This window comes from Palaemon carinicauda, chromosome 13 (assembly GCF_036898095.1).
Source record: "Palaemon carinicauda isolate YSFRI2023 chromosome 13, ASM3689809v2, whole genome shotgun sequence".
NCBI classification, from domain to species: domain Eukaryota; kingdom Metazoa; phylum Arthropoda; class Malacostraca; order Decapoda; family Palaemonidae; genus Palaemon; species Palaemon carinicauda.
The window spans coordinates 32,201,936-32,218,021 of NC_090737.1; positions in this window are offsets into that span (position 1 = coordinate 32,201,936).

The window sequence follows — 16,086 nt, forward strand, 5'->3', positions numbered from 1 at the left end:
GAGACTCTTTAGTTATGGTAAGCAGCTCTTCTAGGGGAAGGACACTCCAAAATCAAACCGTTGTTTTATAGTCTTGGGTAGTGTCATAGACTCTGTACCATGGTCTTCCACTGTCTTGGGTTGGAGTTCTCTTGGTTGAGTGTACACTTGGGCACACTATTCTATCTTATTCCTCTTCCTCTTGTTTTTTTAAAGTTTTTATAGTTATACAGTTATTTATTTCAATGTCGTTCGTCTTCTTAAAATATTTTATTGCTCCTTGTTTCCTTTCCTCACTGGGCTTTTTTTTCTGTTGGAGCCCCGGGGCTTATAGTATCCTACTTTTCCAACTAGGGTTGTAGTTTAGCAAGTAATAAAATAATAATAATAATAATAATAATAATAATAATAATAATAATAACAATAATAATAACAATGAAAATAATAATAATAATAATAATAATAAAAAATAATAATAATAATAATAACAATAATAATAATAATAATAATAATAATAATAATAATAATAATAATAATAATAATAATAATAATATCAGCTGTTGCTATTCCAGCCCAGGACAAAGACCTCAGACACGTCTTTCCACTCACGTCTGTTTATATTTTATCCATGTTAGTCGATACCAGCAAATATTTTTTCTTTACCTCGCCAATCCAACCTCTCACACACATACATACACACACACATACATACACACACACACACACACACACACATATATATATATATATATATATATATATATATATATATATATATATATATATATGCATTCTTGAAAGCCTGTTATAACAGTTAACAAACCCTATGCCTTATTTCATATAATTTGCAGACCAATAATAAAATATAATAATAATAATAATAATCGAAATTCACCGTACACCTTAAACTACAGGACAAATCCATAAACAAGTATATTATCCATTGTGGACTCCTTTATCAAAACGAAAATTGATGGAGTGTTCCTGTTACTCAAGACAGTAATCTAAGAAAAAGATTTTCTAACGAAGAAATTCTCGCTTCACGACATCAATTGAGTAGCGTTTAAAAGAACTTGAAAGCCTTTTCCAACACATGATTGAATGGGAATTATATTGAAGTAAGCGTTCACAGGAAAATAAGGAAATGGAATAAGAAAAAATATAAAGTCGAATCTAACATTAGGTTTCGCTAAAATCAATTGGATCTATGTATGGCAATGTATGGAAATGTGAAATTCCCTAATATAGATAATGAAAAGGCTTTGTGACATTTTTATTGGGAACAGAGAAAATTAGTAAGAGGAATATATATATATATATATATATATATATATATATATATATATATATATATATATATATATATATATATATATATATATATGACAAATATAAAGAGCAATCAGACATCTCAGACCTCTGCCAACGAGATTGTCAGCATGTTACTCAAGTCTGCGGACCAAGCTTTCCCCTTTCCATATGCTGACCGTGAATGAATCTACTGTATAATAATAACAATGATAACCAAAATCGCGGCCTTGATCCAGATCATACCTCCTAAATTTAATGGATTCTTTCGGACCATAATATCTATTCCGTGTTCAAATCTGGTGAAAATCCTGCAAGGAGCTTTCACGTAACCCTGCTCACAGACAAACAAGCAGATAAGTAAATAAATAAACCGAGGTGAAAATATAACCTACTTGGAGGAGGTAAAAAGGTCAAGAATTTTTTTAAAGGAAATGGGACGAGTTGCCCACAAAACGCTAGTTTTTTCAATGAATTGTTGTATTTTGAAGCACGTGCAAAAAAAGTAAAGCGAGGTGAATTTAACCTTTATGCGTGTTGATGAAGCAGCTCGTAGCCAGTGTAGTTTTATGCTCTGGGTCTTCATCATAACCTCTCTCTCTCTCTCTCTCTCTCTCTCTCTCTCTCTCTCTCTCTCTCTCTCTCTCTCTCTCTCTCTCTCCTACTAATACGGGACTGCTGTATTCATCACAGAAGGATGATACTGAAGTTTATTTGCATATACAGCGGTTGTAAATTAAACTGACCTTTTATGTTAGTACGTGCCTTTACTTCTTCGACGGCCCTCGAAAATGACATGGGTTAATAATTCTGTAATGCAGTCCAATGATTCAAAATGTTAAAACTGGTGTAAAATACAAAGACCTGCTATCTTCGTAAAATATCTTATTTGTTTCAACAAATCATTTTTGCTAAGGGTAAAGAGCCAGATAATATGCTCTGCAATTTAGAAAAAACTAAATGTGTCAGTTGCCATCTTTGTCTACTTTTAGACGTCTCTTAGCCTCATTAAGAGTCCAGTAAATGGGTAAATATATTCATAGCCAACTAAAGTCTAGGTGAAAAATATTTTTAAAAAATTATTTGCGAGAAAAGGACAATTCTCTCTCTCTCTCTCTCTCTCTCTCTCTCTCTCTCTCTCTCTCTCTCTCTCTCTCTCTCTCTCTCAGACAAGGCTGCTACAATTCCCACAATACCACGGGTGCCATTCGAAGAGTAAGGCAATATCAAACTAATAAATAACGCCAGTTGGCAACATTCCGACTCTAATTTTATACCAGCTTGTGTGGCTTGGGTGAAAGCATTTTAAAAAAATCCTTTCCTAGTTACCGAACTTTGGAATTTGCGAATGTAACTTTTGTTGTAATTTCGGAAGCAAGAGATTTCTTCTCATGGCGATGGTAATGTCTGAAGACGCTCTCGTCTTGTTGTTGACACCAAGGATGAAAGTTAAAATGAGGCAAATTCCCTGAGGATTGTTGACTTCTCTGAGATTATACGACGTTCCTAAAAAACAGAGAAATACACAAACATACACGAGGAGATGGGAATAGATATCTTTCTGTTTATACTTATTCTTATCATTATAAACAGCTAATCTGCTATTTATGGAGCATAAAAAGATGTTCAGGGTCAGTTATTATTATTACTATTATTATTATTATTATTATTATTATTATTATTATTACTAATCAACCTACAACCCTAACTGGAAAAGCAGGATGCTATAAGCTCAAGGGCTCCAACGGAAAAAAATAGTCCAGTTAGGAAAGGAAACAAATATACCCTATGGGAAATAACGAAAAATGAATATAAAATATCTTAAGATCAGTAACAAGGTTAAAATTGATCTGTTATAAATTTATATAAGCAACGAAGAGCGAATGTTCAACATAAAGTCACCCGATACAAGTATGAACCTCTGAAATTCCATCGATTCAACTACCATTCTCATCTTATTCACAGAATCTTGTTATAACTAAATTTTTTACAACTCTGGATTTAATAGCATTGTATAAGATTGAAGAAAAATACTATACAAAATCTGATTCAAATCGGGGTATTATTCAATCAAATATAGGATTAAGGTAATTTTCTCCCAAATCTTATACTAAATTAATAAATAAATTGCAAACCAGGTTGTCCCTAAAAATCATATGCAATTAAAATTATTATATTTTAAAATTTTAATTAATTTTTCTCCAAATACTCTTAAAATTTCATATGATACAATGTTAGGATTATGATAAACTACTTATCGATATGCCTTTTAGCTTAAAATAAGTTATTTGGAAAAGCAGGATGCCACAAAACCTAGAGCTCCAATGGGGGAAAATAGCCAAATGAGGAAAGGAAATAAGGAAATAAATAAGCTGTATATGGGAAGATATGAATAACAAATATTAAATATTTTAATCTCAATAACAACGTTCAAATATATCTGTCATATATAAACTATGAAGAGAGACTTCTGTCAGCCATGTTCAACATGAAAATATTTGCTGCAAGTTTGAACTTATGAAGCTCCAACAGATTAGGGAAATCATTCAAAAATGTAAGAAAGAGAAATGGAGATGGCCAGGAAATATAAAGAGAATGACAGATAATAAATGGACATTACGAATAACCGAATGGGTTCCTAGAGATTGCAAAAGAATCAGGCAAAGGAAGAAAGACGATGGATTCACAAGCTAATAAAATATACTGGTATAGGCTGGCATAGAAAGACCATAATAGAGGACATGTATGAGGTTTTTGTCCTACAATGGACTGATATATATATATATATATATATATATATATATATATATATATATATATATATATATATATATATATATATATATATGATTCCAGGTAAACTACTCGAAAAAAAAATGCTCGAAAAATTATTTCTCGAAATATCAATTCCTCGAGAGAAACTGCTCGAAAGTCGATATTCATTCTTTAAACTACTCGAAATCCTATTCACATCCTTAAAATATTCATTAAAATACTGAAACTTTAAAATACCATCGCTAAATACCTTTATCTTAACCTGTAATAACCGTATTTTCTAAACCTTCTTATTTCTAGTTCACTAAAAATACTTAAGCGTTAAAAACAATTGACAAGTACAGTTAGAATCAAAAGAACGCAGACACTCGGGGAAAATCTTTCGTCAGATATCTCTAGTGGTCCCATGATAAAACAGAGAAGGTGTTGATCTTCTTACTACTACTATGAAATGGGCAGAGCCTTCTCCAACGTTAGCGAATCAAAGACAGTAAAGGGCTGTCTTTGTTAGCAAAACCATACAAAATTTACAAATCGAGTTGCCTTACTTCAATTCTTTATTATCATTCAACGTCTCAACTATCCACTGCAAATACAAAACGCTCGCTCACACACACACACACACACACACATATATATATATTTATATATATATATATATATATATATATATATATATATATATATATATACACATATTTTAATTACTACTTTTTCATAGGTGGGGCCAGGTAGACAATCTCCAGGGAAGGGTCGGGAGAGGGGGGGGGGGGGGGTGTCTCTTCTTCACCACCCCAAGGTATATTGCACCAACCCTTGCCACGGCCAGTCCGACAATGGGGAAATAAGGAAGTTATTTCTGTTTTAGGGGATGGGGAGAGAAGTTAAATGAGTATTCTTGATATAGCCTGTAAGATATTGATTGATTGATTTGAGGTTTTCTGGAATCCTTACATCTAAGGATAAGATATTGTACCATTGCCTAAATATTATTTGATAACCGTTAGTGTTATAGCAAATATTCTAACCGTATTCATTATTAGTTGATTTGTAAGAGATAGGAGCAGTAGAATAAAGTAGCTGTTGCTGTTGGAAGTTTGATAAGTAACGAAATTTAAGTATCAACACTGCACAATAGATAATCAGTGATGGATACAATAGATACTGATGACTTTATAGCACCTTGAACACAATCAAAATTGATTATTTTGTATAAAAAATAAGTTATATTGAGGTAAATGAGGACGCTATTACATTCTGGCAAAGGCTGTCAGAAATTTGTTTTGTTGACAAACCATATAAAAAAAGCAAGCTTTTTAGTCTCAGAACGACATAATTTTCCGAAATTTTGTCATGAAACTATGATATACCTATTTTCCCAAAATGTATTCTCTTCTAAATTGTCGGAAAAATACATTTGCAGATGGCATAAGCACAAAATTATTCCCCATGCTTATACTCTGACTGCAAGTTATGAATAGTTAAATAATTTCCAGTAGCTTTAACTTGAGAAATTACACTGCCTGCAGATCAAACTGACTTCTTATCAATTTCATGCACAACGTTCTCTCAATCTTGATTCAAATAGGCTTAGCTCTGTATGACAAAGTCCCTATTTACACTGATAAAGTGCCCGAATTAGCACAGCTATCTAGTGTTGTATGTAGGCCTTTGGACCGGGTGAATTACTCCAGGTAGATGGGCGCTCAACGACCGAAAAATACATTACTATCAGTGAAGCTCTAGTTCGGAGTGTTCGAGCAATAGTCATCCATACCAGCTCCTCAGCCTATCGAGGTAGTAGTTAAACCATAATTTCTACAGCTGATGCAGTAAGCAGGAAAGGGAAAAACCAGATATTAAAACATCTTGAAAATAAATGTTTGATTGTCGTTTTAATGACTAAATTACACAGCTGAGGAGCGATACCTTTGGATTCCTAAATATTTTCTCTCTCTTTAGAATTTATTTTCTAAGCTTGTTCCTCTATCCCCTGACAAGTCTTGTTAGGTCTTTATACTTTAACATTTGTGCTCCTTTCTCTCATTCTTTAAGCATTTATTCTTTAACATTTGTGTTCCCCTATTTCATTCCTTAACATTTGTGTTCCTTTCTTTCATTTTTTAATCATATATTTATCAAATATTCTCATTATTTTTAGAATGAATGACCTTCCCCTCCGGTGCTCGTCTTAGACTGTCAATGTTAGTCCCCAGCTTCTCACTATCCCCCAAGAAAAGAAATCTCTCCCGAGCAGCAGCATGAAACACCTTCACTTGACCATTCCAACCTGGAACTATTTGATATTTGTGTGAAGTCAAGACAAGATATTCATTAGCTGGATTCAGAAATAAGGCATTTGGAGCACTGGATTTAATTTCCCTTCATCTTCGATTTTACAATCTCCATCAATCACCCCCCCCCCCCAAAAAAAAAATAAAGGAACTTGCATTGTGAAGCATGCTTCCATGGATAAGTGGCGTCATTCAGATATTTTAAACAACATATGTCTTATTCCTTTATCATTATTGCAGTTAATGAAAATATCTTTATTGATTTCAAAGCAAACGGGAAAATCTTTCCACAGAGCACTTAACGTTTATGGAGGACTACAAAATATAATGATCTATAACTGTATCGAGCCAGTCAAATGTTGGTATACGGATCCTTAAGGAAGCAAATCCTCCAAACACCCAAGACCACGGCTCACTAATCAAAGCTATTTTTTCCCAAAATCACCCATTCTTCGGATCAGCATTCAAATCCAAGAAAATAATTCCGTTATCTATAAACTGTGATCACTATCTCCAATTTTGCTATTTGGCCTCGATAATTATCAAGCGAAGGAAGATATTGGGGTAAAGATTGAATTAGTAATGTAATAAAGATATTAAAGTATATGTTTAAAGTTTTAGCTCAATTGTTGGTCACAATCACAGACGGTGAGACGGCAAAGATCAACGAAAAGGGAATGTAAAAGAAAAACAAATATGAATAAAAGGCAAGTGACTTAGGGTCTAAAGACTGACACGGCGCAACTTCTTGAATCTGACTAACTTGGGAAATATTTTACAGTAAAGTATCATTACGTATTATGAAATGTTGCAATCTATGAATATCTAAAAGCTGCACAAAAAAAAAAGGTTTTTAGCAGTCACTCTAGCATTTGAAAAATAACGATGAGCTTTTAAAAGCATAATACAATCATTTTTATTGGAAACATTACATAATGATGCTAAGCAAAATTTTGACATGCATAAATGTCTAAAAAGGAGTTTATGGTGTACCACCATGTGTCACACGAGTGTACATAATAAACGACATTTCTCTTTTTTTATATATATTATCCTTTGTATCTTCGCTCTCCCCTCGCACTGACAGCAACTTGTTTTAACATGTCCATTGTTAACTGTTAACAGAACCGGTTGCGGGTTTGACAAGACATAGCATGCCTGTATTTTATGACCTTCTTACCGGGACCTTGTGTGTATATATATTCGATGTGTCGTAATAAAGTTACTCAGTTGCTTTCATCTCGCCCTTAAGTCACAACATACTCTTGCCTCGTCACATTGGTAACCCCAGAAGTCGACTTGCTCCTCCCGCCTTCCTCCCATCACTGTTACTATGACAGACTCCACGGAAGTTGGCGCCACCCCAATGAAACTTTCATCGTTCGCCAGTGGAGAGGAGTTTGCTTGGTTTCAGCTCGCAGAAGTCCAGTTCCGCATCAAGGGCGCGACTCGCATAACCACCAAAGCAGATTATGTTCTCGCGGCGATACCCAAGGACACCTTCCCGGAAATCTCCGACTGGCTTTGTGAACAAGGAGACACCCCAGTAGCATACGAACGATAGTTTATCCATAAAGGAGTTGATGACCAAAGCCGACACCCTTAATGACAGCCACTTCACGACCTTCAAGACCTCCATCAACGCCTCCACTCCTGACGAAAAGGACACCTATTCAACGTCAACTGAAACTTACGTGAATGCCGTAGGACACACACCCCTACCCCGTGATGTGCCGGAGCAGCGACAAAGCCACCCATCACCCACCACTTGCTCGCGCTCCAACCAACAACTTCTACAGCCACTTACTGCCGCCCATCCGCCGCAGTTTTGCTACTACCATTCCAGATTCGGGGCTGCTGCAAAGAAATGTGCCAAGGATTGTCAGTGACCAAAAAACGTGTAAGTAAGCCATCGCTCGTGGCAGTGGCCTCCCGTGTTTCTAATATTTTCTTTTTACATGATGCAGGAACAGCCGTGCAATTTTTGGTAGACACTGGTGCTTGTCGTTCTCTTTTACCAAGGGAACTCTTCAGGACACGGCGTAGTCTGTCTGCCTGGTAGCTGACAACGTATCTGCGATACCCACCTATGGTTACAAGAACCTTACATTATCGTTTGGAAACGGCAAATTTAATTGGAAGTTTCTCGGTGCTGACGTCACATTGCCAATCCTCGGGTCGGATTTCCTCTCTCATTTCCACCTTCTGGTCAATGTCGCCCACTGACGATTGGTCAACGCAGACTCGTACTCGTCGACACCTCTTCAACCCGCCCCCTCCAACCTCGCTCTCCACATCAGGGCACCCACGGATGCCTACGCCCACCTCCTTAGGTTGTACCCGGAAGTTTTCCGTCCAGAACTTCGCCAAACGCCCACGGCTACTGCCAAACACGATTTTTATCACCATATCAAGACAACGGGACCCCCAGTCTTCGCCAAATTCAGACATCTGGCACCGGATCGATTGGCAGCCACCAAACAGACGTTTGCTGAAATGGAAGAAATGGGCCTTTGCCAAAAGGCCTCAAGCCCATGGTTGTCACCCTTACACATCGTTCTGAAGAAAGACGGCTCCCCCTGTTCGTGTGTGGATTACAGACGCCTGAACATGCAAACAGAACCCTGATCACTACCCCCTCCCAACCATCACCGACGTGACCTCCTACCTGCACAAAGCGAAGGTTTTCTCCACGCTCGACCTCCTGAAGGGGTATTAGCAGGTGCCTATGAACCCAGACGACATCCCCAAGACCGCCATCACCACTCCCTTCAGTACATACACCTTCAATTACTCCTGTTTTGGCCTTCGTAATGCCGGGGCCACTTTTCAACGTCTCATGGATGGCATCTTAGGAGACCTCCCCTTCTGTGTATGTTACGTGGACGACATACTTGTGTTCTCTCCCTCAAAAGAGGAACACCTCCGTCACCTGCACATCGTGCTCGACCACCTGCAACAAAACAGCCTTGTAGTCCAGTATGACAAGTGTACCTTTGGCGCCAACGAAGTGTCGTTCTTAGGGCACCTCATTAGAGGTACCACAGGAGTTAGAAAACTATCAGATAAGATCCAAGAAAGTAGACTGAGGTGGTATGGTCATGTCATGAGAAGAGATGAACAGTATATTGGGAGGAGAGTGATGGAAATGGAGGTACAGGGAACGAGAATGAGAGGGAGACCAAAGCGAAGGTGGGTGAACTGTATCAAGGATGACCTTCGATCAAAGGGATTAACCAGTGATGATGTGTGGGACAGGGGTAGATGGAGAAAGCTGACCAGAAACATCAACCCCACATAGTGTGGGAAAAGATGTAGAAAAAGAAGAAGAAAGAAGAAGTATGTAATTTTTAGGGGGGGATCCATGTACCACCCGTGTGTCACACGAGCATAAATAGTAACGACATTTCTCTTTTTTGTATATATTACCCTTTGTATCTTCGCTCTCCCCTCGCACTGACAGCAACTTGTTTTAACATGTCTGCATACTCCATTGTTAACTGTTAACAGAACCGGTTGCCGGTTTGACAAGAAATAGCATGTCTGTATTTTGTGACCTTCTTAGCAGGACCTTATGTGTATATATACTCGATGTGTCGTAATAAAGTTACTCATTTGCTTTCATCTAGGCCTTGAGTTACAACCTACTCTTGGCTCGTCACAATGGATTGGTAGATTACTTCATTAACTAGAGTAACCTTAACGTTGTGAGAGTTTGTGTATCGCCATTATCAGCAAAGTTGTACTAGTCAGGACCACCCATACTAAATTAGTCTGCTGTGAGCGATCAAACGATAATTTCACACCCTCACCAAACCGCACTGGTCAGCGTGTTGGCGAAAATTGGCGAAAACCCATACATGAAATGACGTGTCTGAGGCCTTTGTCCTACAGTACACTAGAAACAGATACATTAGTTGTTCATATGTGTAGTATATTGGGATCTAAATTCAGGAGAGTAGCACCATCTGCATATGCAAAGAGCTTGCTTTCTAGGCCAAACCACATTAAAAAAAAAAACTTTAGATAATATGGCAGTGACGGGAATTGGGCGGTAATCAGCAGGCTAGAGCTACCTCAAACACATTCCCAATTCTACATGTATAACATATATGTGTGTAATACCAACTGACGTGCCGACCAGGAGCTATTATCTTTGAATTGATTTTTCAAATTTAAAGACCGGGTCTCAGATGATCTTTGTTCGGGTGTCATATATAAATGTAAGTGTGATCGCTGTAATGCATCGTATATTGGAAAAAGTGAAAGACATTACCGTGCAAGATTGTCTGAGCACTTCGGTCGCTCACCTAGAACGGGTAATTATATGGCAAAACCACCCCATTCAGCCATCAGAGACCATTCCGTAAGTGAGGACCACCCTATGTCCAAGGGGAATTTTTCCATCTTGGCCACTTCGCAGAGTAACCTCGACTTAGTAATAATGGAGGCAATATTCCAGCACAAACTAAAACCAAAACTGGGCCGGGCAACGTACGAATTAAATTGTGTTTAATTTTATTTCATGTGAGTTTATAGCGCTGGCGCTTTGATCTTTAGATTGATTTTATAGTTTTATGTTAATTTCTTATTTTTATTTCATAAAGTTTTTGTATGTTCATTTTAAATTTTCTGTTTTAAATATTCATCATACTATGTTTTAACTTATACATTGTATCCTATTTTAGGCTCTGATGATGGAAATAGATTTTCCGAAAGCTAAGCAATAAAGATGTATATCATAACCCTGATACTATTATTCATATATATATATATATATATATATATATATATATATATATATATATACTGTATATATATATATATATATATATATATATATATACTGTATATATATATATATATATATATATATATATATATATATATATATATTTATGTATAAATACATAATTCTCTACCTTGCAGGAGATAGCAAACGCCTTGAGAGCTAAGAAATCAGTGGTCTTTATTAAAAAAAAAAAAAAAAAAAAAAACCGAAGTATGTATATATATATATATATATATATATATATATATATATATATATATATATATGTGTGTGTGTGTGTGTGTGTGTACGTGTATGTGCGTGTGTAGGTACCCCGAACCGTTCAGTTATTAACTGGTATTTAAACAGTGTTTAATCTAGATGTCAGGATGCCAGAAAACCTTAAATCAATCAATCAATCAATCAATAAATCGGGCCTCCCTTTAATTGGACCATTTATATTCCAAGAGAATCTTTGTCAATTCATTTTCTCCCATCCGTCTCCTCTCCTCTTCGTGTCTCATTTTCATTTACGCCTTCAATCTCGTGTCTTTTCCTTCATTGTTTAATTGGTCGGATCCTTGGTTCTTTACTTCCTCTCCCCGTAAGCTAACTTTCGTTTTGACGTCCCGATTGCGTATCAGTCTTTTAGGGGTCCTGATGAGGACAACAAACTCTTTCCTCAGAGTATTCGTTTAACCAGTTCCTCTCCTCCAGCCGGAGATGTTTCCTTTGACGAACATCTCGAAGGCGTTTCAAGACGATGGAACCCAGTTGAACCAGAGATCCCTTTGCAATTAAAATATCCTTTTTAGAAATACTGTAAGAGGTGTCTCGTTTCTTAAATTGCCTCTCCTGATGATGATGATTTAGATTGACCTGCCTATATACAAGGCGGACCACAGGCCCTTGCGTTGGCAGCCCGAAAGGGGAACGGAACGTTTGTTGCATCTTTTTAAAAGCCATTATTCATGTTGGATGAAACGAACACTGAAGACGGACAGATGATGATGAGGATGACATGAAATGACGACCGAATCTGGAGTCCGAAACTCAAATCTGGGGCGCCGTAAAGCAGTCATCTCCGACTCCAGACCAGTTCCTTCGTCGGTCCTAGATTATTATTTTTCGTATAAGAGCGTGCTAATACAAAAACGTCCAATTGGGGAGTGTCTCTCCTTAGAAGTCCTTTTTAGAGAAAGAAAAATTACTACATATTGAAGAATTTTAGAACTTTCTCTGATCCTTCAATATTCTCTACTTCTGTGCAGTTTTCGCCTTATTCTGCACAATCTTTATTTTTGGATCTTCAACATTATGGACTTTACTCTCTCATTTCAAATACGCCCTATGGTAAACTGATCAACAAATTATAATTAGTTCTTTTCGGATTCTTTCTTTCTTCTCTCCCGTTCTCCTTTCTGTCTCCTTCTTCTTCCTGTATTTCCAGTCCGAATCCTTTCAAATGAATCAGTTATTAGTCTTCAAGATTCTTGTTCTGCTTTTCATGACTGCCTTCCTGATTCCACTTGTCGTTGATTCCTTTTAAATGAGGTATTTTTGGTTTTCTTTCAAAGTCGCAGACTCAACAAATCTCCTAACTTTCACCAAAGCATTTTTTGCATCAACCAAATCTTGTTTCCTTTTAAATGTTCCCAGAGGCAAGTCTGATAAAAGCATGCAAATTTGGGTTGAACAATGAAATAATCAAAACGATCTTTTTACCTTTTCTAACATTTCTGCTTGAAGATGAATGACAATATGAAGCCGATTTGGGAATGCCCCAGTATTCCATATTTCTCCTCACAGAGAGACTAAGGACCTTTTGGACCTCTGACAGTAAAGCATTCATCTTTCCTATTAATGACGAAAGACAACTTGGAGTCGAACCAGGAGTTGGGAGTGTTTTAAAGACTATTTCAGATTCTGGAGCCTGTTAGGGATTTCCAAAAGGTCTTCATGTTAACTAAATTAAAGTCTTCATGTTAACTAAATAAAAAATAAGCTAGATACAGTAACTCTATATTGTTGGCTCGGCGGGGCTCCCTGCTTCCCGCTAGCCAGGCGGGGATCTCCCCTTCCAGCTGGTGCGGCGGGGCTCCCCAACTCCCGCTGACGCAGTAGGGCTCCCCAACTCCCGCTGACGCAGTAGGGCTCCCCGTTGCCGCTCCTGCTGGCTGGTGCGGCAGAACTCCCCTGCTCCCGCTGGTGTGGCAGGGCTCCCCCGCTCCCTCTGCGGTGGCAGGGCTGCCCCACTCCTGCTGGCGCGGTGGGCCCCCCACCCGCGACTCTTGCTGGCACTGCAGGGCTCCCCCGCTTGCGCTGGCGATGTGGGGCTCCCCTGCTCGTGCTGGTGGGGCGGGACTCCCCTGCTACTGCTGGCGCGGCTGGGCTCCCCTGCTCCCGCTGACCCGGCGGGGCTACCCCGCTTCCGCTGGCACGGCGGGGCTACCCCGCTCCCGTTGGAGTGGCGGGACTGCCCCGCTCCCGCTGGAGTGGCGGGACTGCCCCGCTCCCGCTGGAGTGGCAGGGCTCCCCCGCTCTTGCTGGAACGATGAGGCTCCTACGCTCCCGCTCGTGCGGCGGGACTCCTCTGCTCCAGCTGCCGCAGCAGGGCTCCCCTGCTCCCGCTGCCGCGGCCGGGCTCTCTCGCTCCCGCTGGCGCGGCGGGGCTCCCCTGCTCCCACTGGCACAGTGAAGCTCACTCACACCTGCTGTCGTGAGGGGGGAGGCTCCACCCGCTCCCGCTGGCACAGCAGGGCTCCTCCTCTCCCGCTGGTGCGGTGGGTGGCGTGGATCGTCTATTAAAATTTTTTAAAAAATACTGTAATTATATATATGTATGTGTGTTTATATATATATCACCAATCTGCATTGGCCATGATAAAAAATGGCCAAACCCCCAAACATGAATTGACATGACTGAGGCCTTTGTTCTGCAGTGAACTAGAAACAGCTGTATTTGTTTTTGTTGCCGTATTTCTTTAGACATTGATGCTCCCGATGATAGATATGTCAGAGACTGTGAGATTACAAGTTGAAATTGGTTGATTAAACTCTGAATTACTTCAATTGTTCGTAACAACTGTTTCACAGATGTGAAAAGTACCAACGAGTATAATATGACTTTTGTATTTTTTCTGGCTAACTCCATATCAGAGGGGAGTTTTTCATGCAAACCTCAGAATCAAATGTTGTAATTGTGCAATCTTGTCCTACTTAGGACGATGCTTTTTGACTGGACCTCAAACATTCTTGAATTATTTTGAGGTCCATAATTGCTGAATTAATCATTGGATGATACCCAAAGGTTGTGGTACAGTTTGGAGTATTGCCAGTACTAGACACAGATCCTGATATAGCAGGGATAAATTGACCCTCATAGTGCGTATGACATGCAATAATGTAGAAAATATCAGAATCTTGTAAATCTAGAGCTTTGATGCTGTAATTTTCAGCACAGTTTGAGGGCTCCATGAGGGTTGGTTCTCCTGACCGTTTTCTCTGGCAGTATGGTGCAAACTCTTAAACTGGACTTTTGAATCTTCTCTGTTTCTTCTTCAGTTGGGTATCAGGAATGGGTTCAGACATACGAGGGACTAATTTAAGGGCATGATCTTTACAGGAATCAAATTCTTACATGTAGATTTCAACTGTGCTTTGAACTGATCCAGTTCCATAAACATCAGACATCATCTGATCAAAGTGGTCCCAGTCGCCAGGAAACACTGTTCCTTCAGCCTGATCCTTAACCACATCACTATTACTAATTACTGAAATACCCCTATGTGAGAACGGACCCGAGTTGAGAGTGTTGCTATGTTCTTGACATAGCCCAAGACAGGTTATCAGGAAATGTGAGTTAAAAAACGTTAGCAGAAAACATCCTTGGTGGTGGTCCTGGCACCAGGCCTAAATATTTTAAACACCATGCACACTGAGTCAATTGAACAATGGTGTCAGATATTCATATCAAGATTATGAACAAGGAGTTTAATAAGCGTCAGGTTTTTCTCCATCAGTTCAAGATGAAATTCCTATTCTTAAGTATAAACATGAGAAAAATTTTCAAAGTACTACAAACCTGAAGTGCTTAAAATAAATTCCTTAGAAATAACAGGTCTCCAAAAATTTGGAAAAAAAACTCTCAAAATTTAATTCTTTTAACGATATTAGATAGAGACTGACTGTTTCTCCCTTTTTTTAAATAATGGTTTCATCCTACAGCCAACATGATATAACTTCACGTTGCTTCTAGTCTCCCTCTGGACATATACTGTTTATTTGAGAAATCAGTAGGCTAATATCCCCCAATATCAAACCAAAACAAGGTAAAATCCCGAGTAACTGATATTTCTAAAATCCATACTGATAGAAAGGCGATCAGAAATAACCAGGGTAATCTATCTATCTATTTAGGTGCCACGTCCTCGACGTTGCCTGTCAATTGCCATCACCTGGTTCTGTCTCTAACTCTGTATAAGTTGTCCAGCTGCTACATTCTCATTTTCATCTTTTAGTAAGCTGTACATAAACCACGGTAATAAGAATAGAAAAATAAACGCATGTAACGCAAAAAAGAAACGATACAATAAAAAAAACTGAAAATGTTAAGCTAATAGGGAAAAAAATTGCTTACAACCTTGAAATTAAGTTCTTTGAAGCGCACCCACCCTTTGTCCCATTGGTACCATATTCTAGCTAGCTTTTGTGCCTTTGTTTACGAACTCTGGCCCAAAATTAGTTCACATTCAAATATAATGCTGTTTTATTTAATGAAATCCTGGTGTCTTGTCCCTTGAAAATAGCGTGACTTCATTTTTTTTTTCCCTGTCGTTTCACAATTCCCACTATAAAGAGTAGGGCAACAGCTTCTCGCAACTAGATGATATCAGCTTAGTTTGAAATGAAGTTTGTAATTTTAAGACTGATATGAATAACGCCGGGTCAAGCTGCCAA